Genomic DNA, 24279 nt, shown 5'->3' with positions numbered 1-24279 from the left:
AAGTTGAAATTTGATAACTTGCTATAAATATAATTTCCAATAATTTATATATATTAGCATAGCAGCCAATATAATTCTTAGATATGACTTCTGCATTTACCTTTATGTTTATTTAGAAAGTTATTTATTAGAAAAGTTTTAGGTTTATCATATCATCACCAGTAATAAGGGTTTCTCTTTACTTCCAGACATTTCTGAAGAATGTCATGATGTTTGACAATAACAATGTCATGTTCCAATGTCATGTTTCAGAAGCTGAACATGAATAATTAATAATTTTTATACTTATTTTTATCTGGTTCTGAATGATTCTTTTTATGTTGCCTTGTTATCAATATATTAATAATAGAAGTAATTCTTTTTAAAGTTCTTTGTTGTTATGATGTTAACATTCCTTTGAGTTTTCATGTTACATATCTATATGTTAGTGAAAATATTTCATTTTCCTGGTATGCTTCCAGAGCTGTATCATGTAGTGAAGGTTTTATAGTCAATATACAGTGCAGCAGATGTCATTCCATTTGCTTAAGTCCTGCTGACATTTGGAGATGTGGATTAATTGAGCTACAGAATGAAATTTAATTAAAATTAAATACAGACTTGGCCATTGTATCTGTTCATTTCCAGCACTCTAGTGTGTACATTTGTAGTCAGTGCCATAGTTAATTTGTTTAATCAGAATGCTATGTAGGAGAAACTGTACTTGGTTTTAAGCTGAAAGACAGAAAGCATGGTAAGTGCCAAGCTGAGCTGTTATCGTCCTAGTCTCTATGAAAGGTGAGCCTGATTCATCTCTTAGAACCATTTGGAAGGTGTAAGATACTCATTTTCTGCCATACTAGAAAAATGACTGTGTAATGGTTATGAATTTACTGTGAAAAGTTAATTTAAGAATTGTTCTTGTAAGCCATTGATATGAGGCAGAGTTTGTAAGGATAACATAATTCTAGCCATATGCCCAAAATGGTGGAATGTATTTTTGATAATTCTACACTGGGAGTTCTTGATTATCCATACTCTTTTTGATTTCAGCAATGCATCCATGTACTACACAAGCCATTATGCCAATCTGAAAAGTATAGAACAACTTGTTCTCCTTCCTATTTAATGGTATCTGAAGGCCTTTTTGGAGTCATCATGTTGTCTTGTTGTTTTAAATGTGTTGGATTTTTATGGTAATCAGTGTAATCTAACTAAAAGGCTATGTTGAGCATCAACATGTGCAGTGAATTATATGGGCAATAACTAATGGTAAGAATGAGGATGATCTTCTTATTGAACTGCTAAATATGGTTATTTTTTTTAAAAAATAGGATGATATAATAAAAGGTAAGCAAATAAGACAATACTTTAAGGATAATTAGCTGTAATCTTTCTGTTCATGTGTCACCCATTCACTTTGGAGTTTATTTATAGAGGGAAAAAACAATGCCTAAGGAAATTTTTAAAAGCCGGAATTATTTTATTGAATGATGGAGAAAAGCACTGGTATAGCTTGAGTACAATAACAGGATCATGAAAATAAAATACCTAGGATACAACAAGTATTTCATAGAAGAGTAAGATCCATTTCACTGAGGACAATCTGACAGCTCATTTTTACTGAAGAAAAGTAAATAAGGGTGTGGTGGGTTTTTTTGGCCATTTATTCTTCATCCCTTCATTTTCTTCCTTCTTGTTAAAAACAAGTTCATTGGTACAGTTCATTGTCTTTACTGCATTTCACACCTAATGGACTTGAAGGACCCAATATTAGAAAGTATGTGAACTGCTGGAACAATCTTAGATCATAGATTGATATTCTATGTATCTTACTTTGTGGAAAGATGTTTTGTGGATTCTGTTCCCTATTGTCGCAACTTTACAAAGCAAATGGACTGAAGCTAATCATCCAGGTTTTTAGCCATACCATGGAAATTAGTTCTATGAACTGCACACATGAAAGTATTAGTGTCAATTGAGATTGCTAATAAACCTCCTTCAGCACCTATTGCTTCTGCTCAGACATCATGAGCTTTGGTTTCATCAGCAATTTTGGATAGCTTTGTTACATTATCAACATAGCTATATATAGCATTAAAAACTAAAAGACAGGTTTCTTTGAAATATAAGAAAAAAATGCCACAGGTATGTGTAACATATACTGTCTAAGAAAAGGAGACCTAAACATGGGCAGAACCTAAAATTCCATAGTCAGCATCAGTCCTTCGCTTTGTGAATATGTTAGACCATTTCCTCTTTTTTCATTTGTGAATATGTCAGACCATTTTCCACCATCAATATTGAGAAAACCACTGTTTTCACCCCAGGCTTAGACTCATCAGTCTTTAGATAGAGAAATTAATAATTGGTCACTGTAGTTTCTCCAAAGAATAAATATTGTGTTTCATATTGTGATTTATATCAGAGTACACTCGTAGCATTCCTCTTCTCTCTTTTGATACACTTATTCCTTACCATCTTATACTCTGATTATTTGCTGGGAGCTAGAGATTTTTATTTGCCAACTGTTCGTACCCCCACTAAGTTCATGGTTGATAATTGGATGATAATCATTAAATGATCTATATCAAGATTTTCTTTGTCTACAAGAGAAGTTGTAAAAGCCATTTCCACTCCTACTGTGGTAAAGGGTCTCCTCAGCACCAGAAATGGTAGTTCATGCCTTTAACCATTCTTCTCCCTCTTTATTCTTGAAGCTTATTTTCCTCATTTGTATAATTTCAAGACAGGATTATGAATTTGATCCCAACTCCATGGATTTGGTAAAACCATCCATTTTTTTTTTCTCTAGAGCAGATCGTATGTAAACAGGGGTCTTTCTCCATTGGAAGAAACTATTATATGGAACGAATCTTAATAATTCTATGAGCTTTGGATCAGTTTCAACTGATAATGTTTCAGTGCTCCAAGCTGTTTAATCAAGTGCTTCTGGCGCTCCCTGCCCTATTGTGTGTCATCAACAAATCTCGGCAGAAGCTGGTCTTTCTATTCCTTATTCTATGTTGGTTGTGTTACCATATTCATTGCAATGACCTTATATTTATCATATGTCAGTGTCTGACAAATTATTTTATTGTGGAGGTGAAACAGAAACTTCATAGGAGTTCATAGAAAGTCCACTTGGCTCTAACAGACAAAGAAGAACAAAAACTTGGGGCGGGGGCAGACTGTTTTCTAGTAAAACCTGCTCTGTTTCTGTTGAAATTAACTAGCTTGCATGGGATTATTGACTCGCTTACCAAATGACACCAAATACAAAGTAACTTTTTTTTTTCAGAAAAGACTGCTAGACTTGCCCAATGGGAGGTAAACATTCCTAAACACCACCAAATTAGCTCTCTTACACAATGGCAGGTCTTTTGCTTTGAGGAGACATGTTTGATTTTGATCATGTATTCTTACAAAGAAAACCCACCATGGAATAAAGGGCATGGAATGTGATAATTATGGTCTGTTTTATATCAATATCAGTGATGAGACTAATTGCATTCAGCAGCTATGAAATTTATCTCACTGCATGGAACTAGTATTTTTGAGACACAATTCCTCCATATGTCAACTTTGGACAAGAAAATGATTTGTTTCATCAACAGAATCAGGATTTTTTCCCAGTTCCTACAAGATAGCAATTGTTCTGGAAACATTTATTACTTTATTCCAGGTTTTCCAAGTCTACTTCAGGAATCATAATTCCCAGAATTGAAGGAGAGGGAATAAGTGGCAATTTTGACTAGACTCTGCCTTTTTATCTTGCCAAAGTAAATTTGAATGATTGTCTATAACTTTCAGTCTGGGAAGAATATCACTATGGATCAGTTAGTTCTGAAAATCATCTGCAATTATTACACATTGGAATTTAGGGATTGCTTCCCCCAGTATATTTTTGAGAACATAATCTTCCCTGTATTCAAGGTCAGAATCTTTGAATCTTCCATCAAAAAGCACAATCAGTTTGCTAACAGCCATAAAAAGACTGTGGATTTCTGTTCCTAATACTTTATTGTCATCAATGATTTTATTTCATTTCATTAGTTCTAAATTGTGACTTTGGCATCTCTTTTTCTACCTTTATTCATCTGAAGGGATTAATCTGGATCTGAATAACTTTGGAATACTTTTAGTATGGTGAGCACATCTGGTTATGAGAATTTCTCCATTTTGCTCAGAATACCTGATGAGTTGAAAATTCTTCCCTTTGGCCTGTCAACAATGCCATGACTCTGGACCATCTACAGTTTTCCTATACAGTATGTGAATGATTTAGGTAGAATATTGGGAATAAATTTGGTTAGCAAATAAAACTGGATTTTTTTTCAAACATAGATCTCTCACTCAATTTTAAAAAATAACATCTGACTCCAACACGATCCTTAAGATTATGCTAAACTTCCTTTGTGGCAAGCATTCCTTTGGCCAGAAAATGTAGTAATCGTGTTGACAGTGTCTTCATATTGGCTGGTTGCCCAGTTCACCCACATCTGCAAGATTTAGCTATTGTTTGTGGTATGGTAAAAGGTACCATAAGTTAGTTCACAATAATTAACTTCATATATGGATATTGTAGCATTGGTTCTTGGGAAGCTTTCCATTGTTGATTTACCCAAGAGATACTTGGATTATAATACCATTTTGTGTCCTTTGATTGCTCCAACAGTAGAATGTCAACAGAAACTTGAACAGGTTAATTTTCTTAAAGACTGCATCTTGACTTCTTATTATAAACACATCACTAATAGGTGAGGGCTCATTGTTGCAGGATATCTGTCTGGAGCAGATGATCAGTATCAGAACCAAAATTGGTAAATAACAAATTTAGCACATGCAATGAAGAAATAAAACAGACTACTTCATATTGCAGGTGTATAAATCATATAAATATTGAGTATTTTAAGAAATTGTATAGCTTTCAACTGAATTTTGGGAAAGAAATATTAAGCATTTTGAGTTAAACTTTTTTTGGAGGTTCTGTAACTTAAAGACCCTGTTTACACAGGTGCAAATGTTATTAGAAGCCAACACAGAAGCTGGTGCTCAAGTAGTTTGTTTTTTGACTTTCTTAAATGATATATTGAGGATAAGACCATTGTAATGCATAATGCTTATTATGAAAGAATAAAATGCAATTATTATTTTTATATTTCTTGTATGATGTTGGTGGGGTATATTCTCTATTTTTACCAAACCTGGAACTAAAACTATTTATCATACAATACAACTGCTGACTTCAGGAGGTGAGCCAGCAGTTGGAGGAGCAACACACATTTTTGGAAGCTCCTGTCTTTTTTATAAATTTCATTATCTTAAACTGTTTATTTTAATTTTCTTTTTTCTTTTTTAGATAATACCAGTTAGATCTTTTGACAGTTTCACTTAGAATACGTTTTTTAGATTTTTGTAGTTTTTAAAATTAGACTTTTAGATTATATCGTTTTAAAAATATTCTCAGGACCCTTGAGACTGATATTTAATGGAGGAACAGAACTATGCCTCCTAATAACAGCTAAAGATGCAAAATCTTAAAGCAAGATTAAAAAAGAACTTGAAAAGAAAGTTTAAAAGGAGACATATATTGGAGAATCAGCCAAGAGGAAACTATAAACAAGGTAAGTCAAGACATAAACAAGACAAAACCACTTCTAGGCAACCAAAAATAAAGGAGTTTCTACAGCCAATGGATAATGTGAGTAAATCCTCTCACCTTACTTCTTCTCCCCTTGTAACCTCCATATATAATTCCTATTCAACACTGGATTGGGATGTGGAAGATGGTACAACTTCATTGTGTGGAAGTGAGGTGTTAATAGGAGGCAGAGGGGAGGATATGGACAATATTAGGAGTAATTTTAAAGGTGACTTGGACTTGGTTGCCAAGAATTGCCTCTTAACAGCACAAACAGTTATTTCTATATTTGGCCAGCTTCTGGAGGCTAACAAAAAGATTGTTGTTGTTTAGTCGTTAAGTCGTGTCCGACTCTTCGTGACCCCATGAACCATATTGCGCCAGGCCTTCCTGTCCTTCACTGCCTCCCTGAGTTTGCTCAGTTTCATGCTCATTGCTTCAGTGATGCTATCTAACCATCTCATCCTCTGCCGTCCTCTTCTCCTTTTGCCTTCAATCTTTCCCAGCATCAGGGTCTTCTCCAAAGAGATCTCTCTTCGCATTAGGTGACCAAAGTATCTGAGCTTCAGCTTCATTATCGATCCTTCCAATGAGCAGTCAGGGTTGATTTCCTTTAAGATTGACTGGTTTGACCTCCTAGCAGTCCAGGGGACTCTCAAGAGTCTTCTCCAGCACCACAGTTCAAAGGCATCAATTCTTCGGCGCTCAGCCTTCTTTATGGTCCAGCTCTCACAGCCATACATTACTACTGGAAAAACCATAGCTTTGACTATGCGGATCTTTGTCGGCAAGGTGACGTCTCTGCTTTTTAATATGCTATCTAGGCTTGCCATAGCTTTCCTCCCAAGGAGCAAGCGTCTTTTAATTTCATGGCTGCAGTCTCCGTCTGCGGTGATCTTGGAGCCCAAATAAATGAAGTCTATTACTGCTTCCATTTCTACCCCTTCTATTTGCCAGGAATTGATGGGTCCAGATGCCATGATCTTAGTTTTTTTAATGTTGAGTTTCAAGCCAGCTTTTGCACTCTCCTCTTTCACCCTCATCAAGAGGCTCTTTAGTTCTTCTTCACTTTCTGCCATTAGGGTGGTATCGTCTGCATATCTGAGGTTGTTGATGATTCTCCCTGCAATCTTAATTCCGGCTTGTGATTCTTCCAGCCTGGCATTTCTCATGATGTACTCAACAAAAAGATAGACGAGTTAAAGATTTTAATGGGAGATTACATCACCAATTCAGAAAAGAAAGCAAATAGCAACCTTTATGGGCTGACATCTACATTAAATCCAAGGACAGAAGGGCCGGACCGGGGTTGCATAGATGGAGAGGATAGGAAGGATAGACTAGTATTACAGAGATATAAGATTTTACTTCAAGTTGCTGATGTACCCATGAACAAGGGTAGGTGGCATAATAAAAGAGTAATACTGAACTCCCTTTCACAACTTTTGCGCTGCAGAGTATACTCTAATGAGATAACAGAGATCTCCTGGCTCCCTAGCAGGCATGGATGCAAAAGAATATTGTTAAAGTTTGAACAGTTTGCTTTGCCATCAATGCTCTTAAAGCTTGAAAATTACCTAAGGAAGTTTCATATCTGGCCAATACATGATTTTCACAACACCCAAACCCAGCCTTTATTAAAGCCTGGGCAGAGAGCCAAGACAGAGAGGGAGGATGGAACAAACCTTGAAAACTCTAACTATAATTGCTTATTATCCACAAAGAGGAGTTCTCCTACTTTAATAAGGTCAGAACAAGGTAAGGATAATGGAAATTTGGCTCCAGACTTGCAGAAAGGAGAGATACAGGCCCTTGAAGACTTTGTGGAAAATGAGGAAGAATTAACCCATCTGTTTGCCACTCTTCCCCCAGGGGAACAACAATTGATCTTAAATAAAATTGATACAGTAAGATCAATGCTGAAATCGGTAACAAAAGCAACAGAGACTCTCAATACCCTACTCCCATCAAGTTGCTCCTCGATGGAACTGTTACTAAGCCCAGACTCTGAAAAAATAAAATCTCCCAAAAAAGAGAGAAGGCAAACTAGCCCTAAATAGAATAATATAAAAGGAAAGGTCACCCAGCGGGATATTACAACACAAACTTTAACTAATCACTTAGAGGATAAAACTGCAGTCAGAGATTTAATATCTTTGGCATCGGAAAATCAGATAGAACCCGCAGAGTCGCCTCTAGCAGCTGACCCAAGGATGGCTTATACTCTGGATTTTATTCAGCAAGGGACTGACTCACCTACATCTTGTCACCCTATATCTCGTCAGTCTACATCACTGCAAATGGAAATCAACAAGGGAGGCCTTGAAAGGAAGCAACCTTTTGTCTCCAACCCCCATTTTGATGCTAGACACATGCAAGCTCAGCAAGTAGAAAATCAGAAGGTAGGATTGAGTATAGAAGAGCAACAAATACAACCTCCTGTAAGGAAAGTTGAAATTTATAATAACTATGTTTATTTGGGAAGCATTGATAATATTGTACCAGATTCAGAAACAAACTGACTGAATGTACCTCTACGTCCCACTTCACTATCCCGCTTAGAACATCCTGCCTGTACGAGATCTATACAAATTGTGTCCTGGAATGTAGCTGGATGGAAGGAAGTGGTGGACAGTGAATTGGCGGGCTTCCTCTCTAAATTTGATATAATAGCTATTCAGGAAACCTGGTTAACAGGAGAGAATGAACTTGTACAACTCCCGGGATTTCAAAGATGGGATATCCCTGCCCAAATATTAAAGAACAAAGGACAAGCCTCTGGTGGCCTTTGTACTCTTATCAAGCAAGAATTGCACTGGCAGGGAGAGAAATTATATAATGAAGATAAATTTCCCCACATATTTTAGCTGTGAAATTTAGATATAAGGACTTAGAAGTAATAGTAGTAAATGTATTCCCCCACACACATCCCCTTATTTTAATTTCAATTATTGGATAAGTTTAGAAATGATAATAGATGAATTAACATCATTATATTCTCAATCCATAATTATATTATTTGGCGATTTTAATGCCAAATTAGGATCATCTCTTCATGATTTTACACAAAAGAATAGTTTTCCAAATGAATTCCTTGAGAGTCATCCATAGTGGCTCTCAAGAGATAATAAAAGTAATAATGCTGGCCTGTATTTAGTTTCTATAATTTTTAAATGTAATATTCAAATTTTGGGGGGCAAGGATAATAGTTATATATATCCATACACTTATCATTCAGCCCACACAAGAAGTGTGTTAGATCTCATTTGTGTATTGCAAAATAAAGTTGACCTATTTTCAGAGATTATAGTATACCTAAGAGGCAAAAGTGACCATCAGCCAGTGAGTGTGAATTTCATGGGTAGTTCAGATCTAAGGCTATTTAATAAGACCAGGTGGCTCACTAATAAATATGAGGTGTGTCAAAATAAAAGACTACCATGGGCCAAAGTCGATACTATGACTATATTAGATAGCCTTAAGGCAGAGAATGTAGCTAAATGGGTTAAGACAATTTGATCTCCTAATGCTGACTGGTTGTTAGTTACTAATCCATTTACAAATCTGTGCTATACGTTGAAGAAATATTTAACAACCAAAGCTTTAGTGAAAAGTTCTTATATAGGCAGATCTCCCTGGTTTGATAATGAATGTCAACTGACGAAAAAGAAACTGAAGTGAGCCATGAGACATGCTCAGAGATGTTCCTCTGTTCATACACACAAGGAGATGCTGACCTTAAGAAGGGTATATAAAAAACGTATAAAATTAAAGAAAAAAAATCACGCCATCTCAATTTGGTCAGGACTAGAGGCAGCAGCAAAAACTCATAATTTGGCTATATTTTGGCACTCTGTAGCAGGAATTTTAAGAGAATGGAGATTTGCATTTGATATCCCAATCTCTGCTGAAGATTGGGAGAATTATTATAGAGGTTTATTTGCTTTAACGGACTCTACAGAAAAACAGCCTTTAAGCAGTGATTCATTACCTACTGAAATTACTTTGCCCTGGCCACCAGTTTCAGAAAATGAGATACAGGCCATTATTAAAGGTCTAAAGAGTAATAAAGCCCCGGGAGAGGATTTTTTGCCAGCCGAATTATTTAAAAACTTCCCTAACTGGTGGTGTCCCTTACTGGCAGGTCTATCTACACATATAAATAACACCTGCCAGATCCCAGTCAGGTGGAAGATGGCAATAGTGGTGCCTATATATAAAAAAGGGAATAAAGAGGACCCTAGCAATTATAGGCCTATTAGTTTAATAGATATTGTTGCCAAAATATATGCTTGATTACTCTTGAGTAGCCTTGAAAGCTAGGTATATGAAAAAGGTATCCTGGCAGAAGAACAAGCAGGTTTTAGGCAGAATCGATTGACCATTGATAACTGTTTCGTTTTAAATCACCTGATCGCCAAATATGCCGGTAAGAGGAGACATCTCTATGCTGCCTTTATTGATTTTACTACAGTGTTTGACACGGTGAATAGAGAATTATTATGGAGTAAACTAATTGCCCTCAAAATCGAACATAGACTGTTGGTATTGATTAAAGCTCTATAGACAAGCACATGTTTGAGAGTGAGGTTTGGGGTAAATGGAGCTATGATAAACAGGATCAACACATATAAAGGGGTAAGACAAGGGTGCATATTAGCGCCATTGTTATTTAGTCTATATAGTCTTCCGGGAGTAATGAAGGACCCCTCAGTACATGTCTAAAGTCCTAAATACATATTGTAACACCTTGTTATATGCTGATGACATGATATTATCTTATTTGCAAGTGGGACTTCGCAGGTTGTTAAGAAGGCTTAGCTCTATTGTCAGAATAATTCTCTAATCATTAACAAATCAAAATAAAAAATTATGGTATTTGGAAAAGGTCAGCAGAGACATAGATGGCGATTAGATGGTGAAGTAATAGAGCAAGTGAAAGCCTTTCCTTACCTTGGGGTAATTTTCTCTGAAACCGGATCTTGGATTTGCCACCATCAAAGGAGCTCACTTAGAGCAAGGGCACGTATGAACCTACTGCTTAAATTAAAAACTCATAGCTACCTAGGCTCCTTGACCCCAATAATTAAAGTATATAAAGCTAATGTTATTCCTGTGCTTTTATACGCAGCAGAAGTTTGGGGCTTAGATTCTACAACAATAATCGAACAAACACAATCACGGAATCTGAGAAGCATCCTGGGGTTAGATAAAAGGACTTCAGCTGCCTCTATTAGAGCTGAACTGGGAATTTATACAATCTATTCACAAACTAAAATCAGAGTGTATAATTACTGGTATAAAATTAATGAAATGGAATCTGATAGACTTCCTAGACTGTGTTTATTAGAACAGATAAAATCCCAACGACAGACCTCTTGGATCACACAATTGATATCAATTTTATAAGGAATTGTGGTCTCCCAGTCTCCGATGCTCTTGGAGATCAAGCTAAAAAGAGAGCTGTACAAAGAATTTTGGATATTGAAGCACAAAAAGATATAGCCAACCTTAGTAAGGTTGGCAATTTGAAATGGCTGAGCTGTTATAAACATACATTTCAAACTAATAATTACTTAAAAATGCAAATGCCAAAACAACTTAGGGGGGCATTCACACGAGCTAGATTTGAACGACTTGACACTATGGTCAGATATGGGAGATTTAACAGGATCCCTTATAATGAACACATTTGTATATGCAGAGCACCTGAAATTGAGGATATAGCACACATACTATCCGACTGTAACTTGTATAAGACAGTGAGAGACTTACATCTTGGCCCATACATTAAACGAACGACCCATTGGGATTCACATATCAGAATAACATATTTTATGTGTGGTCAAAACCCAAAAATAACATATAACACCGCCTTGTTTTTAAGCAAAGCAATGCGTTTGAGATCTATGTATGTGGGGTCGATTGGAGTGAATTGCTGGGGTGATATGGAAATATGATTTATATTTTCACTTACATGTATACTTACTTATACTTATTACTCTATTTTTATTCATGTTTTATTTAATCTGTTTGCTATATTACTTTTGTAAAGAGTTTTATTCATTCATTACTGTCTAATTGTTATTTTGATAAGGCCTCAGGGCTAATCAATAAACTTTGATTTGATACAATATAACTATGTGGCATTATATAATCCTAAACCCTAGGAGATGTACAGTAAGCTGAAAACATTTTATACTGCTTATAAGAATACATTAATTGCTCTCTTTCAATAGCTGTTCATATTACTTTTATAAATCAATATAGAAGTAGATTTAACATAGTCTACTTAGCTATGACTTGATATGACTATTTTATGGATGGCCGCTTTGGTTAATTGATTGTCTTTCCTGATTGTCTTTACTCTGTTGTATGAAACTTCTGACTTCAGCCTTAAACTCATTTTCTCTTCTCAATGTGTTTATAGAGTCATCAAAAGATTAATGAGGCAGCATCAAATGATTTTTTTTCAGAAAGTCAGTGACAGAGATTGTTTCATTTTTTTTTCCTAATAGAAGTGTTTTTTAAGTATGGTAAATCATGATATCTGAAAAGGCTCACTAAAAAACTCAGGTTTTATAATATAGGACTAGGCTTTTCTCTTGCGTAACATCTTCAAACAAAGTTACACTAATTCTTTTTCATTACCTGGGAACTAGTATATTGTATGAGTAACACTAATTAAATATAGGGCTAATAGGAAAATACATTAGTATTGATTTGTTAAAGCCTATTTTTGTCAGAACAGCAGTTCCTACAGCACATTCAGGTGAATATTACAATTGAAGGTAGGTAAATGTTTGGGCTTTGGAGGAATTTTGAGATCCTGTTTTGGGATCCTCTTATAAAATGCTGCTATAGTGGAACATGTCTATTCATAAAATGGATGCCATGATGGCTGCCAGTCGCAGAATATTCAGACTGCTTGCTGTCCCTTCTAACTTCTCCAAAATCAGGAGGAAAGACAATTTGTTTTCATCAACACCATTTGTTTTACCTCTCCATATCTCTCTGTCCTTTCAAATCTTCATTCCACTAGGGCCATATACTGGTTCATACATTGTCGTTTGTTCTTTGAACTTCCCACTTTCTCTCTTAATTCCATTCAATCATAGTTTTCTCAGTCTTCCCTTTTCTTTAAGCCCATTCACTCTTCCTTCATATATTTATTTTACAGTTTGATTCTCATTCATTCTTAGATAACCAAGCCACTTTAGTGTACACACTTTGTACAGGGTCACTCACTCTTGCATTCAATCCATGTTCACCACACATTCATTGCTGATCTTATAGTATTTCTTCTTGCTTACCAGACAGGTTCTTAAGTAACACATCCCCACTTCATTCAACTTCCTTGTTGCCCATGACATAACTTACGACATATTGCACTTCTATATAAACAAAAGGGATTTTGTTGTTGCAAGTTGCTTTTAATTATTTCTTTGAAGTTTTTTTTAAAAAGAAAAGCTTAAGAAAATCAGATGGTTTGCAGTGGTACAAGGAAAGGAAATAGTCTTGAAAATTAGAATCAACAATATAGGAGTTCAGTCAGAATATTCTATCTAAAATATATTTTTCTCTTCGCCAGAGTTTTTCTCTAGAAGACATGAAGGCGTTTAATACTTTTAGAGACATCAGACCAATAAATAATATAGATAATTGTTTAGAGGAACTCATTTCACTCTACTAATGTGAATTGTGAATATTACTCTATTCCAATTTCCTTATATAAGGTGCTGCTAGGAAATTAGGAATTACATAATTACATCTTCAGTGGGTATATGTTATAGGTTGTTGAAAGTTCAGAAATGTAGATGAGAAATCAGAAATATTTAAAAATAATGAATGAACCTATGCAGCTCCTTGTAGTTGCCAAAACTGAGTATATTTCTGAACAGTAACAAGGAGTTTTTTGTATAAGGTTCTTCAGAGTAGATCCTATCTTATGTAAGAAATATATTTAAAAAGTTAATTTCTTTTCTCCTTACTGCACTGCAATCCACAAAGCGTGAATAATAATAGATTTAAATTTGCTAAGTGCATATACTCCTTTGTGCCATCATAAAGAGAATCTATTACTGTAAAATTGAAGCTTAGTTCCAAATTGTGCCATTATGAAGTTTTCTTCCAGCAATGTTTTGTCTCACATTGTTCCAGCAATGTTTTGTCTCTAATACACTTCCCTCATTGTAATTCTATTGGAAATCTGATGTCTGGAATCAAGTCTCACAATAATTATTTTAAATTGCTACTAGGAACAGTAGTCCTGGTGGGATATATTACTACCATTCTAACAAGATGAATTTCAATGCACTTGTAACCATGTTATAGAGTATTATGAAAGAAGTAGGATCTTTGAGTACTCAATAGAAATACATATAAGCAACACTGAAAAATTACTTCTATCAACCTCATTTTACAAACCATGTTATGTTTTATAAAGTTCATTTAAATATCTAAAATGGCATAGTCATATGTAATAATGCATCATAACATTCTACTATAATATTTTCATGTAATACTTATCCAAATTAAGTGCTCCTTGTAAATTATACTAATATGTGTATTATTATTATTATTATTATTATTATTATTATTACTACAGCTGGCTTTATTAATACTGAGATATTAAAAAGCTGATAGATTGGAGAGTAAAGGGGCCAGTTTGGTGTAGTGGTTAGAAACCAGCTAGAAACCAGGAGACTGAATTCTAGTCCTGCCTTAGGCACAAAGCCAGCTGGGTGGCTTTGGGCCAGTCACTCTCTCTCAGCCCTAGGAATCAGGCAATGGCAAACCACTTCTGAAATCTTGCCAAGGAAACTGCAGGGACTAGTCCAGACAGTTGGAAGGAGTCAACACTGACTTGAAGGCAACCTCCCCCCCCAAAAAAAGATTGGAGAATATAGACAACTAGAAAGAAAGCTATAATTGCTACATAATAATGGTAAATATCTTTAGGTATTTAGCATTCCATATAGTTTTATACTTGAACTAGTGGCATATTAACATTATAATTAAATAATCTATAAATGTATTTTCATATTTAACGTAAAGAACTGCTGGTTTTTACAAAATATAGAAGCATTCCAGTCTCTGTCATAGTCATTTATAAACTAAGGATATGAATCAGCTATCACAAATGGAAGACTAAATATAAAGGTTCTGTATGCACAGAAGGATTGTTAGGCTGGCTATCCCATTCATGAGGAGCATGGATGTGGAATATTACCCTTACTATACCATGTTTTTGCTATTAGCTGTTCATACATTTGTTGGTCAGCTTGAGCAAAAAATTTAAAAGGTAACATAAAAGAGTTAATCAGTGAATGAGTAACGTAATAGGTATGTGGCACAATGCTTTGAAACTGCAGTAGAGTATCTCTGGACCTCTCAGCTGAGCATCTAGTTAGCCCAATGTTATTTACATTTATGTGCAAAGTATTCTCTGCTGCGCTCTGGGTGACCAAACGTACAAACTACTGTATGGCAGTGCTGGGGCTGAGACAAATTGGGGGGACCTATGATTTATTTAATGCAGGAGTGGGAAGGAAGTTACTGAACTGTACCTCCAGACTTGTACAAGCATGCCTATGCTAAGAACCCCTAATCCAGCATCTGTATGGCCACAAGCTCCTAAGCTGAGATATTTTTTTTTTAATCTGTGCTCAGTCGTTACCGACTCTGCAGTGACTGCTTGGACGAGTCCTTTTGCAGTTTTCAAGGCAAGATGTTTCGGAAGTGGTTTGCCAGTGCCTCCTTCCTAGAGCAGAGCCCAGCTGGCGAGCGCAGGAGGCGGGGTTTCCGTTGCTTCGTGCCCTTTTCGGGCGCACGCAGTTTTTCACGCTTACCGGCAACTGCTCCCGACTCCTTTTTTGCAAGGCGCCACCAGCATTTTTCCTCCCACCGGAGTGAGAGTACCCATTTATCTACTCACGTGAGTTTTCGAACTGTTGGGTTTACAGGAACTGGGGAGGAAACAGGAGCTCACCCTGCTAACGCGAAGCTCACCCTGCTAACGAGAAATGGACTCGAACCGCTGAAGCATCGACCATTTCTGGCCAGCAACTTTCAGCGTCATTAAGCCACTGCGCCACCGCGTCCCCCCCCAAGCTGAGATATTAAATATCTAATTACAACAAAAAAGTTTTCAGTCACTAAATGGAAATGATAACATACATTCTACTGGGAATATCTATCTATCTATCTATCTATCTATCTATCTATCTATCTATCTATCTTTGAGACTATAAGTAATGTTGGGTAACTATGGATAACTATAGGTTTTGTTTGCATGTAGCAGTTACTAAGTCCATCTTTTTATGACTTGAATCGTACAGCCTTGACTGACACTATTAAGTCAGTCAAGGCTGTATGATTCTATAAAATAACCTCTCTGGCTGAAAATTAGTTCAATCTGGGGCACCAAGACTGAAGTAGTAATTTTAAGCATGCCTATGCCAAGAATATCCTGATCTGATTCCTGATCTGACTCAGCTTACAAGCCACAGTATAATTTATAAACTGGAGAGCCAGTTTGGTCTAGTGGTTAAGGCACCTGGCTAGAAAACAGGAGACTGTGAGTTCTAGTCCCCTCTTAGGCATAAAAGCCGGCTGGGTGACTTTGGGCCAGTCGCTCTCCCTCAGGCCAACTCACCTCACAGGGTTGGTGGTGTGGGGCAAATAGGAGGAGGAAGGAGTATCAGGTGTGTTTGCCACCTTGAGTTATTTATAAAAATAATAAAGGCAGGATAAAAGATCTTTTAAAAAAAATCTTATAGCTGTTCTCTGTGTGGTTTCACTAGGCAGAGATTTCATTTTTCTACAGTATTAGCTATCTGCTTGTGCAGAGAGTAAAGAGTTGTGGTCCTGCTGCCAGATTCACCTATATGAATCTGTTGAAGCTTCTAATCCACTTCTACCTATATGCCTTTGACCAACCTGTTTGAAAAACATGCCTGCCCTCAGTGTCACATGTGGTTACTATAATTGCCAGGAGCCCCAGGCCATTGGATATAACTACAAAGCTTTTGTTCTTTGCTGTCCTGAAAAAAAGGACTGCTGTTTTTGTATTGAAAGGGTTTGGATAAGTTGTTTAGGAAGATAAATTATAAGTGTCATAATAATTATTCTTATCAACATTGTCATCATCATAATTAATTAATTAATCTCTATTCTAGCCTTTCAACATAAAAGTGCTTGCAGGAACAATTGCAATTTAAGCAGCTAGAAGCACTAGAATCAATTGCTTAATATTAATAGGATAAAAAAGCAAGTAAAACAAATCAATACTAATTTTAAAGGTTTAAAAGCCCTGACAAAATGTTTGCCAAAGTGACATTCAACTACATTTAATCCAGAATGTTCTTTAAGAAGGATATCTTTTGTGGTATACATAAAAACAGATTAATGCTATGTGGGAGGGAAAGGAAGTTATTAAAATATTAAATTATTCATTTTCAGTGTCCTACTCAAATTTCAGATCCTCTAATGTTTTGAATACTATATATTAATAAAGCCACAATTTTCCTTTTGGCTTCCAAAAGTTACAATTTTAACTACTGGCTAAAACTGAAAACAAGCAGAACAATTTGTTTTCCTGTTCCATGTCCCATTATGTTGTCCCAGTGGAATTATTTCAAAACAGTCATGTGAACTTTGCAAAAACTTTTAATGAGTGAATGAGAAGGGTTTTATTTGTACTACACTTCTGTGGAATATATTGCACAACACTAACACACTGAGCCAATGAATGTTTAAAACCTTTAATGAACCATATAAAAGTTGCTTGATATACATGTGGAAAATACAGTTAATGAACCATATAAAAAGTTGCTTGATATACATGTGGAATATTTAGAGCGTTAGCAGAAGGTGAATTGCCATATATATATATATATATATATATATATATATATATATATATATACACACACACACACACACACACACACACACTATTACATGAGGCTTTTTTTTTTTTTGCTTTAATTTCAGTAGTGCCAAACAAGAGGTATTGGAAATGTGTGACCTTGTCTTTTTTTAATTGCTTTGGGTCCCCTCCTACAAATCAGTTTGGATCCACCATGTGCTTTCTAATGTTTCCTCTAATATACCATAATACTGATGACATTTGCTCCATATTAAATAAAACTATAATCAGTAATATCTTATTGAGTTCAGGGTTACATAGAAATAGTGGAATTAAAATTGTAGCTTTACGTATGTACAATCTGAAGTAGGTACTGATACATTTCCCACAGTGTGAAACTAAACTGCTTTTGTATTTTGATTATATGCATCTCTCTACATGGAAAGTATGCAATTCTCAGTTTGGACATTACATTACATTAGAAGTACAAAAGTAGATCTAGATGTACCTTTGCTTTCCTCTCTTCTCAAAGTTTTGCTTGTACTTTTTGTTAACTATAGTCATTCCTCAACATATAGATTTTTCTGTATTTTATTTAAATTCAATTCTCAGTTTACCTCTGCAGTTATTAAGTACAGGTAGTCCTCATTTAGCAACCACAATTGGGACTGGCAACTCGGTTGTTAAGTGAAGCAGTTGCTAAGTAAAACTGCGACTGCTTATGATTTTAGTTCAGCTTTCCTTTGCTTTACAGACCTGCAAAGGTCGTAAATGCGAGGATTGGTCACACAGGTACTTTTTCATCACTGTCGTAACTGCAAACAGTCCCTAAATGAGGCAGTCACTAAATGAGGACTACCTATATGTCATTCTTGCCAAATACTCTTCTCCCTCTAGTCTGTTTTTTTTTTTAACTTAGCTTCTCATGATCATCACTATATTTCCATTCTCATATTTAAAGGACAACATGATATAGACAAAATTATTACATTTTCCAGTAAAATCTTACTTCTTTATTTTTTCTAGTACCCCCTCCCCCAGCACTGAGGTTTGTAGCTATAGTATATTCCTTTGATGTTTCCTTATCCTTCTCTCATTTCATCAAAACTTTTAATAATAGGATTTATATTACTGATTCATTTTTAGAATTAAAATTATTATTTATTTTTTCTATCTGTTGAGAAAATATTTAACCACATTTTTATTATCTCTAATATTACAATAGTTTTTCTTTCCTTTTCCACTGTATAACCTGTCCAGTCAATACAGCATGATTTTGCTGGATTTCTATATTTAAATATTTTGGTTTTTAAAAAATCTACTTATCATAGTATCATAAAGTTGAGAGGAATCTTAGAGGCCATCTAACCCAACCTCCTACTCAATGCAGGATTGGGAAAAGCATTTCACATAGATGGCTATCCAGCCTCTGACTGAAGGGGAACTTACCAGTTCATGAGGCAATCTATTTCACTGGTTGACAGCTCTTACTGTCGGGAAATTCTTCCTAATATCTTTCCTATACTCTCAGTCAATTGGTTCTAGCCTTGTCCTCTGTATATGACAAATCTGAAGACTTGTGTCATATCATCTGTCAGTCTTCTGCTGCTAAACATACCCATAGCAGTTCCTTTAACTGTTTGTAGGACTTGGTTTCCAGTCTTGTTGCCATCTTGGTAGTCTTCCTCTGAAATTATTCCAGTTTGTTTATGTTCTTGAGTAGAATAGGATAGGCAGATTATATTCTTGAATAGAGTAGGCAGAGTGGGGCAATTACTTCCTGTGATCTGGAGTCTATGTTCCTACTAATATATCCCAAAATAGCATTTGTCTTTTTACCAGCTGAATCTCACTGTTGGCTCTTGTTCAGCCTGTGATTTACTAGAAGCCCCAGATCTTTTTCACATGTACTACTGCCAGATCAGATCTCTCCCAGCCTATACTTATACCTTTCATTTTCCCTCTAGATGCAGGACTTTTAACCCTGTTAAATTTAAATCTCTTCATTTTGGCCCACTGTTCAAGTCTCCCTAGAACTTTTTGTATTTTATCTTTCTCTTTTAAACACTCCTCCTAGTTTTACATCATCTGCTAATTTGATAATAATTCCCTCGGTCCCTTCATCCAGGTCATTAATAAAACTATTGAACAGCAAACTCCATATGATAACAGTATCCAATCTGATGTGAAGCTATTTGTGAGTACTTTCTGTGTGTGATCATTAGCCAATTATGAATCCATCTAATAGCTGTATCGGCTATAGTTTATTTATATTTTATATATATTATATTGTATCACTTTGTTAATGAAGTATAAGAGCTTACTGAGACTGAGAAGAAAAAAGAGTCTTTCAAAACATCAGCGATGGGGAGCAGTTCGAAGTTTATGTGGCAGGCTTATTTGGGAAAAGGGCAATTAGCCCTTCAGTTAAACATTCTGGGAAAAAGGTTCCAACAATTCACTGAGACTCTGCCTAATTAATTTTCTCATAAACGAAGGCATGAATTTTGCTTATTCAGTTTCTAAGATTCTGTATTTTAATCCTGCATTCCTTGGTTTTATGCCTGATTAATGAACTCCATGTGAACTTTGCTTTCTTGGTGGTGCTTTGCTGATAGAAGTTTGATATTTATTTATTTAATTTCTATAGCTGCCCATCTCAACCAAGTGACTCTGGGTGGCAGTGATATGAGATATGAGGATATCTTTGTCAAAGGGATTTGATATGATGATAACTTTGTCAAATACTTTGCTGAGATCAAAGTGCAATATATCCACAGGATTTCCCTGATATATTAAGCTGTCCAAAAAAACAAAGAAGAAATGGTTAGTCTTGCATAACTTGTTTGGGAGAAACCCATGCTAGCTGTTGTTAATTGTTGCATTCCTATCCAAGTGCTCACAAATATACTATTTAATAATCTGCTTAAGTCCCTGTCTAGTATAGATATCAAGCTGTCAGGTCCTCTTTCTTCTCCTTGAAGATAGCAACAACAATTGTTCTCTTCCAATCTCCTGGAGCCTCACCAATTCCCAAAGAAATAATCTCAAAGAGTGCAGTGAATGGTTGTGTAATCACCTCTACTAGTTCCTTCAGTACCCTAGGATGTAATTCATCTTGCCCTTTGCAGAGATGCATTTTCTGTTTTCCCACCCCTCATCTATTCTGAGCTACAGCTCCCTCCTTCCACTAGTGTACAATTATGACCAGTTAGGACTTCAACTCCCTTCTTATATCTTCTAAGAGATATAAAATATGAGTTAAGACATTCTTGCCTTCTCACCATAACCTGTTACCAATTCACCTCTGTGTTCTCACAATTATGGGAGATTGTGAGGAGGCTGGAAAAAGAATGGAAGGAAGAGCAAACATAAACAATCAAGAGATAGACAGTTGACAGCTTATCCTCTGAATGGCAACTTAGTCTAGGAGAGATGGAGTGTTTCAAATCATTTGATATGATTCTGCCTAAATTACCTATTATTGTGCATGGGAAATTCTGTATTTACTCCAGACCAACATTAAAGATACTGTACTGAATAGTACTTGCTTCTTTGATAATACCTAGCTGTATTTGATAATACCTAGCCCAAGTCTTTCCTTTTATTTCTGGCACACCTATAAAATCCTTCTTTGCTCTTTTCAGTATTTCTTGCAAGCCTTGCTCATTCTGCACTTCAGCTTTTTTGAAGAAACCCTATACTTTCTGGTGACTGCCTTGTATCCTTCTTTGGTTATTTGCTCTTCCTTCCATGTCCTATACATTTTTCTTTTGAGCATTTTGGAAAGCTCTGTGTATATCCACACTGGTTTCTTTAGATATCTACCTTTTTTTCTTCCAGTAGTAATTCTCTGACGTTACTTTCACAGGATTTTCTATACTTCCCAGACACTTTAGTCTTTAAGTATTTCAACCCATTGGATTGGATATACCTTCCTTCCAAGTTCAGCAAAAAAAATTATCTTTTCCCACATTCCAGTCACCCTTACTTTTTCAACCATTTCTTCCCTGTTAGTAATGATTAGGTCCAAGATAGAAGATCCCCTGTTCCTCTTTCCATTTGCTGACAAATGAAGATTTCAGTGACAGAGAACAGGAATTTGTTGGATCTCTAACATCTTGGCAGCAAATGACAGGGTAGTTAAAATCTATCGTTGTCACAGTTGCGTGCCTTTTGAAAGTGTGTCATCTGGCATAGGAAGACCTCATCTGTATCATCTTTCTCTTTTTTATAACAACTTTATTAAATTTTAAAAGAAACATAATAAAAGCTGACAAGAACTATTGTTAAAAGAGAAAATAAGAGAAAGAAAAAATAGAAAAAAGAGATAGTAAAGAATGAAAGTGCAGAAAGCAAGGGGAAAAAAAAGAAAAAAAATGAACTTCTGACCCTCCTTGCAACAGATATAAGTAACGATATACATAAACTCTTGCTCTAAATTCATAAATTACTTCTATTACTTCTATTAACCTATATTATTTCTAACCATTAAATCCATACAACAATTTAATTTTTTTCTGTTTCCCACAAAAAGTCCAAAAATGATTATACACACACACACACACACACTACAGTTGTTATATATGAGAACAAAAATCCATAACTTTTATAACAAATATATTGTAACCTTAATCAAAAAGAGATCCATTTTATAATCCAACTTATCATTTTCTCTAAAAAAAAAAAAAAACAAAGAAAAATCTCTCCCCATTTATACACAAATCTTTAAAACATCATCATTCAATCCTGGTCACAAGAAAATCCCATTAATAACTGCCAAAAACCTCAACATATATATTAACCATAATCAAATAAGTTCACTTTATAAACCTTCTGTTTACTTTTAAAAAGCTTGATCTTTAATCCTTTCCAACAATATCCCCCAAACGGACTTATCATTTTCTGTTTGTCTCCTCTCAAATACAACTTTCCTGATGTAACACCTTCTCTTTGCAAATCCAGGATAGGCCGATTGTCCAAATCACACTTCTTTTTTATTATTTGTATATCCCCTTGTATTATTATATCATCAGTTGGTTTTAGTTGTAAGTCCATTTTGGCTTCTTTTTCTGTATCACACTTTTCTCTTAGCTCCAGCAAAGCCACATTTTTTTATTCTTTCTCCAATTCAAAATCTCTGGTCTCTGCTTAGTTCTCCAGCACTTCCACTCTTTCAGAACCTGCTTTATTTCTCCAGATCTTTGTTTCATCTCTCCAGCTATTTGTTTCACATAACTGTCCATCCTGTCTACTCTTTCTTCCATTTTTTCCCCCAAAATTACAAATTTGGCCCCTAATTCATCCAACATTTGTTTAAGCAAATTTAAAGCAACCACTTCTTTCAGTACTTTCCACTTAGCCATACTCTTGATTTTTTTCTTCCCCTTTGCATCAAATATATTAAATGCAAGTGAAAGTAAGCAGACAGTTCACGCCTGCTGGAGACTTTCAAGCTAGAATTGCAGGCAAATGTCAAGGGAAACACAGAGGGATCAGGTTACAGTCTTCTTCTGTTTTAAAACTCCAACCAATCCACACGTATGATCTAACAAAATAAAAGACCTTCTCATGGAAAACTCAGACCTCTTTACTGCAAGTGGAGTTTTGTATAGAAAAGAAAAAAACAACCTCAAGTAAATAAATCTTCTTTTTGCACTGTAAATCTTTTAAAATCCAACTTTCATCCAGCTTTTTATGAATTGTTCAAAGTCAAATTAAAACTCTGTTTCTTTTAAAAATATAGCCTCCAAAATAAGGTTAAGCCCCAAGAGATGTACGTATCTGTTGCAAAGAAAGGTCCCTCTTAAATTGAAAACCAATCAGAATCCGAAGTGTTTAGAAATGAGGGTGGTCAACTCTACTGTCCATAGAAAGACTACATCACAGTTGCAAACGAAGATGGGTCCCCTGCCTCCCTGCCGTTCCACCCGAAAGCCGTTCGCAGAGGCTCCCTCCACAATTAGCTTTCGAGGAATGACCGTCCAGAGATCAAATGGATTTCGTGCTTCCTCCTTATCTGAAGCAAGTTGGGTGGCCAGCACTTACTGCTAGCTGTCGATCAGCTGAGATGTCGTCTCCTGCTGCTTTTGGAGACGTCTAAGCCGCCATTAATTCCCCACTGGAATTATCCTCTTCCTGATCAAGTGCTTTATATTAAACCCTTTTGAACCCTATAGCTCCAAATAGAGCTTAACTTAGGATATTTAGTACTGAAAAATATAATAAAATAAACATTTAAAATGTGCATACCTATGATTGTATCCAGTGCTGATTGTTTAAGAGACTATTGGAAACTACTAATGGAACACCTAACTGCAGCAGTCCATTGCAGGACTCCAAATATTCTCTGAAAGATGTGGAGAGTTTACAAGTTAAAGGAAAAAGAATGAAGGCAAAGTCACATTCTATAATTGGAAATCTACTCACTTGTTGGAAGTAGCACAGTAGCCAAAAAAATTAACATTATTTTCCTTAATTAGACTGAATTTCCTAGCGTACTTAAAAGTACATTGCTCAGTGAGAGTCATACATGAGTATTAACTATCTTCTAAAACAATAAAAGGTTGGTTGTAATTGCTGATAAACATACATTTTCAAAATTCTTAGCTTTGTTTAATTGAAGGAAACTAGCAAATGTCATAAGTAGCTCTCCGCATACTAACAATCAAAGATGCTTTCACATACAGGTAGTCCTCAGCTTACATCCTTTCGTTCACCGACCATTCAAAGTTATAGCAGCATTGAAAAAATGGACCTTGAGGTTCCAGCCATCACAGTGCCC

General features: G+C 35.6%; 1 protein-coding gene across 1 annotated transcript in view; it reads left to right on the top strand.

Moving 5' to 3' along the window:
• KIAA0825 (KIAA0825 ortholog) overlaps positions 1-24279 on the top strand; it is a 235677-nt gene that overhangs the window by 172088 nt on the left and 39310 nt on the right. The window lies entirely within an intron of this gene.

This window comes from Python bivittatus, unplaced genomic scaffold (genome assembly GCF_059951505.1).
Source record: "Python bivittatus isolate LINGU-HERP-01145 unplaced genomic scaffold, Pbiv_v1 ctg000850_np1212, whole genome shotgun sequence".
Taxonomy (NCBI): Eukaryota; Metazoa; Chordata; class Lepidosauria; order Squamata; family Pythonidae; genus Python; species Python bivittatus.
This window is presented reverse-complemented; position numbering and strand designations above follow the sequence as displayed.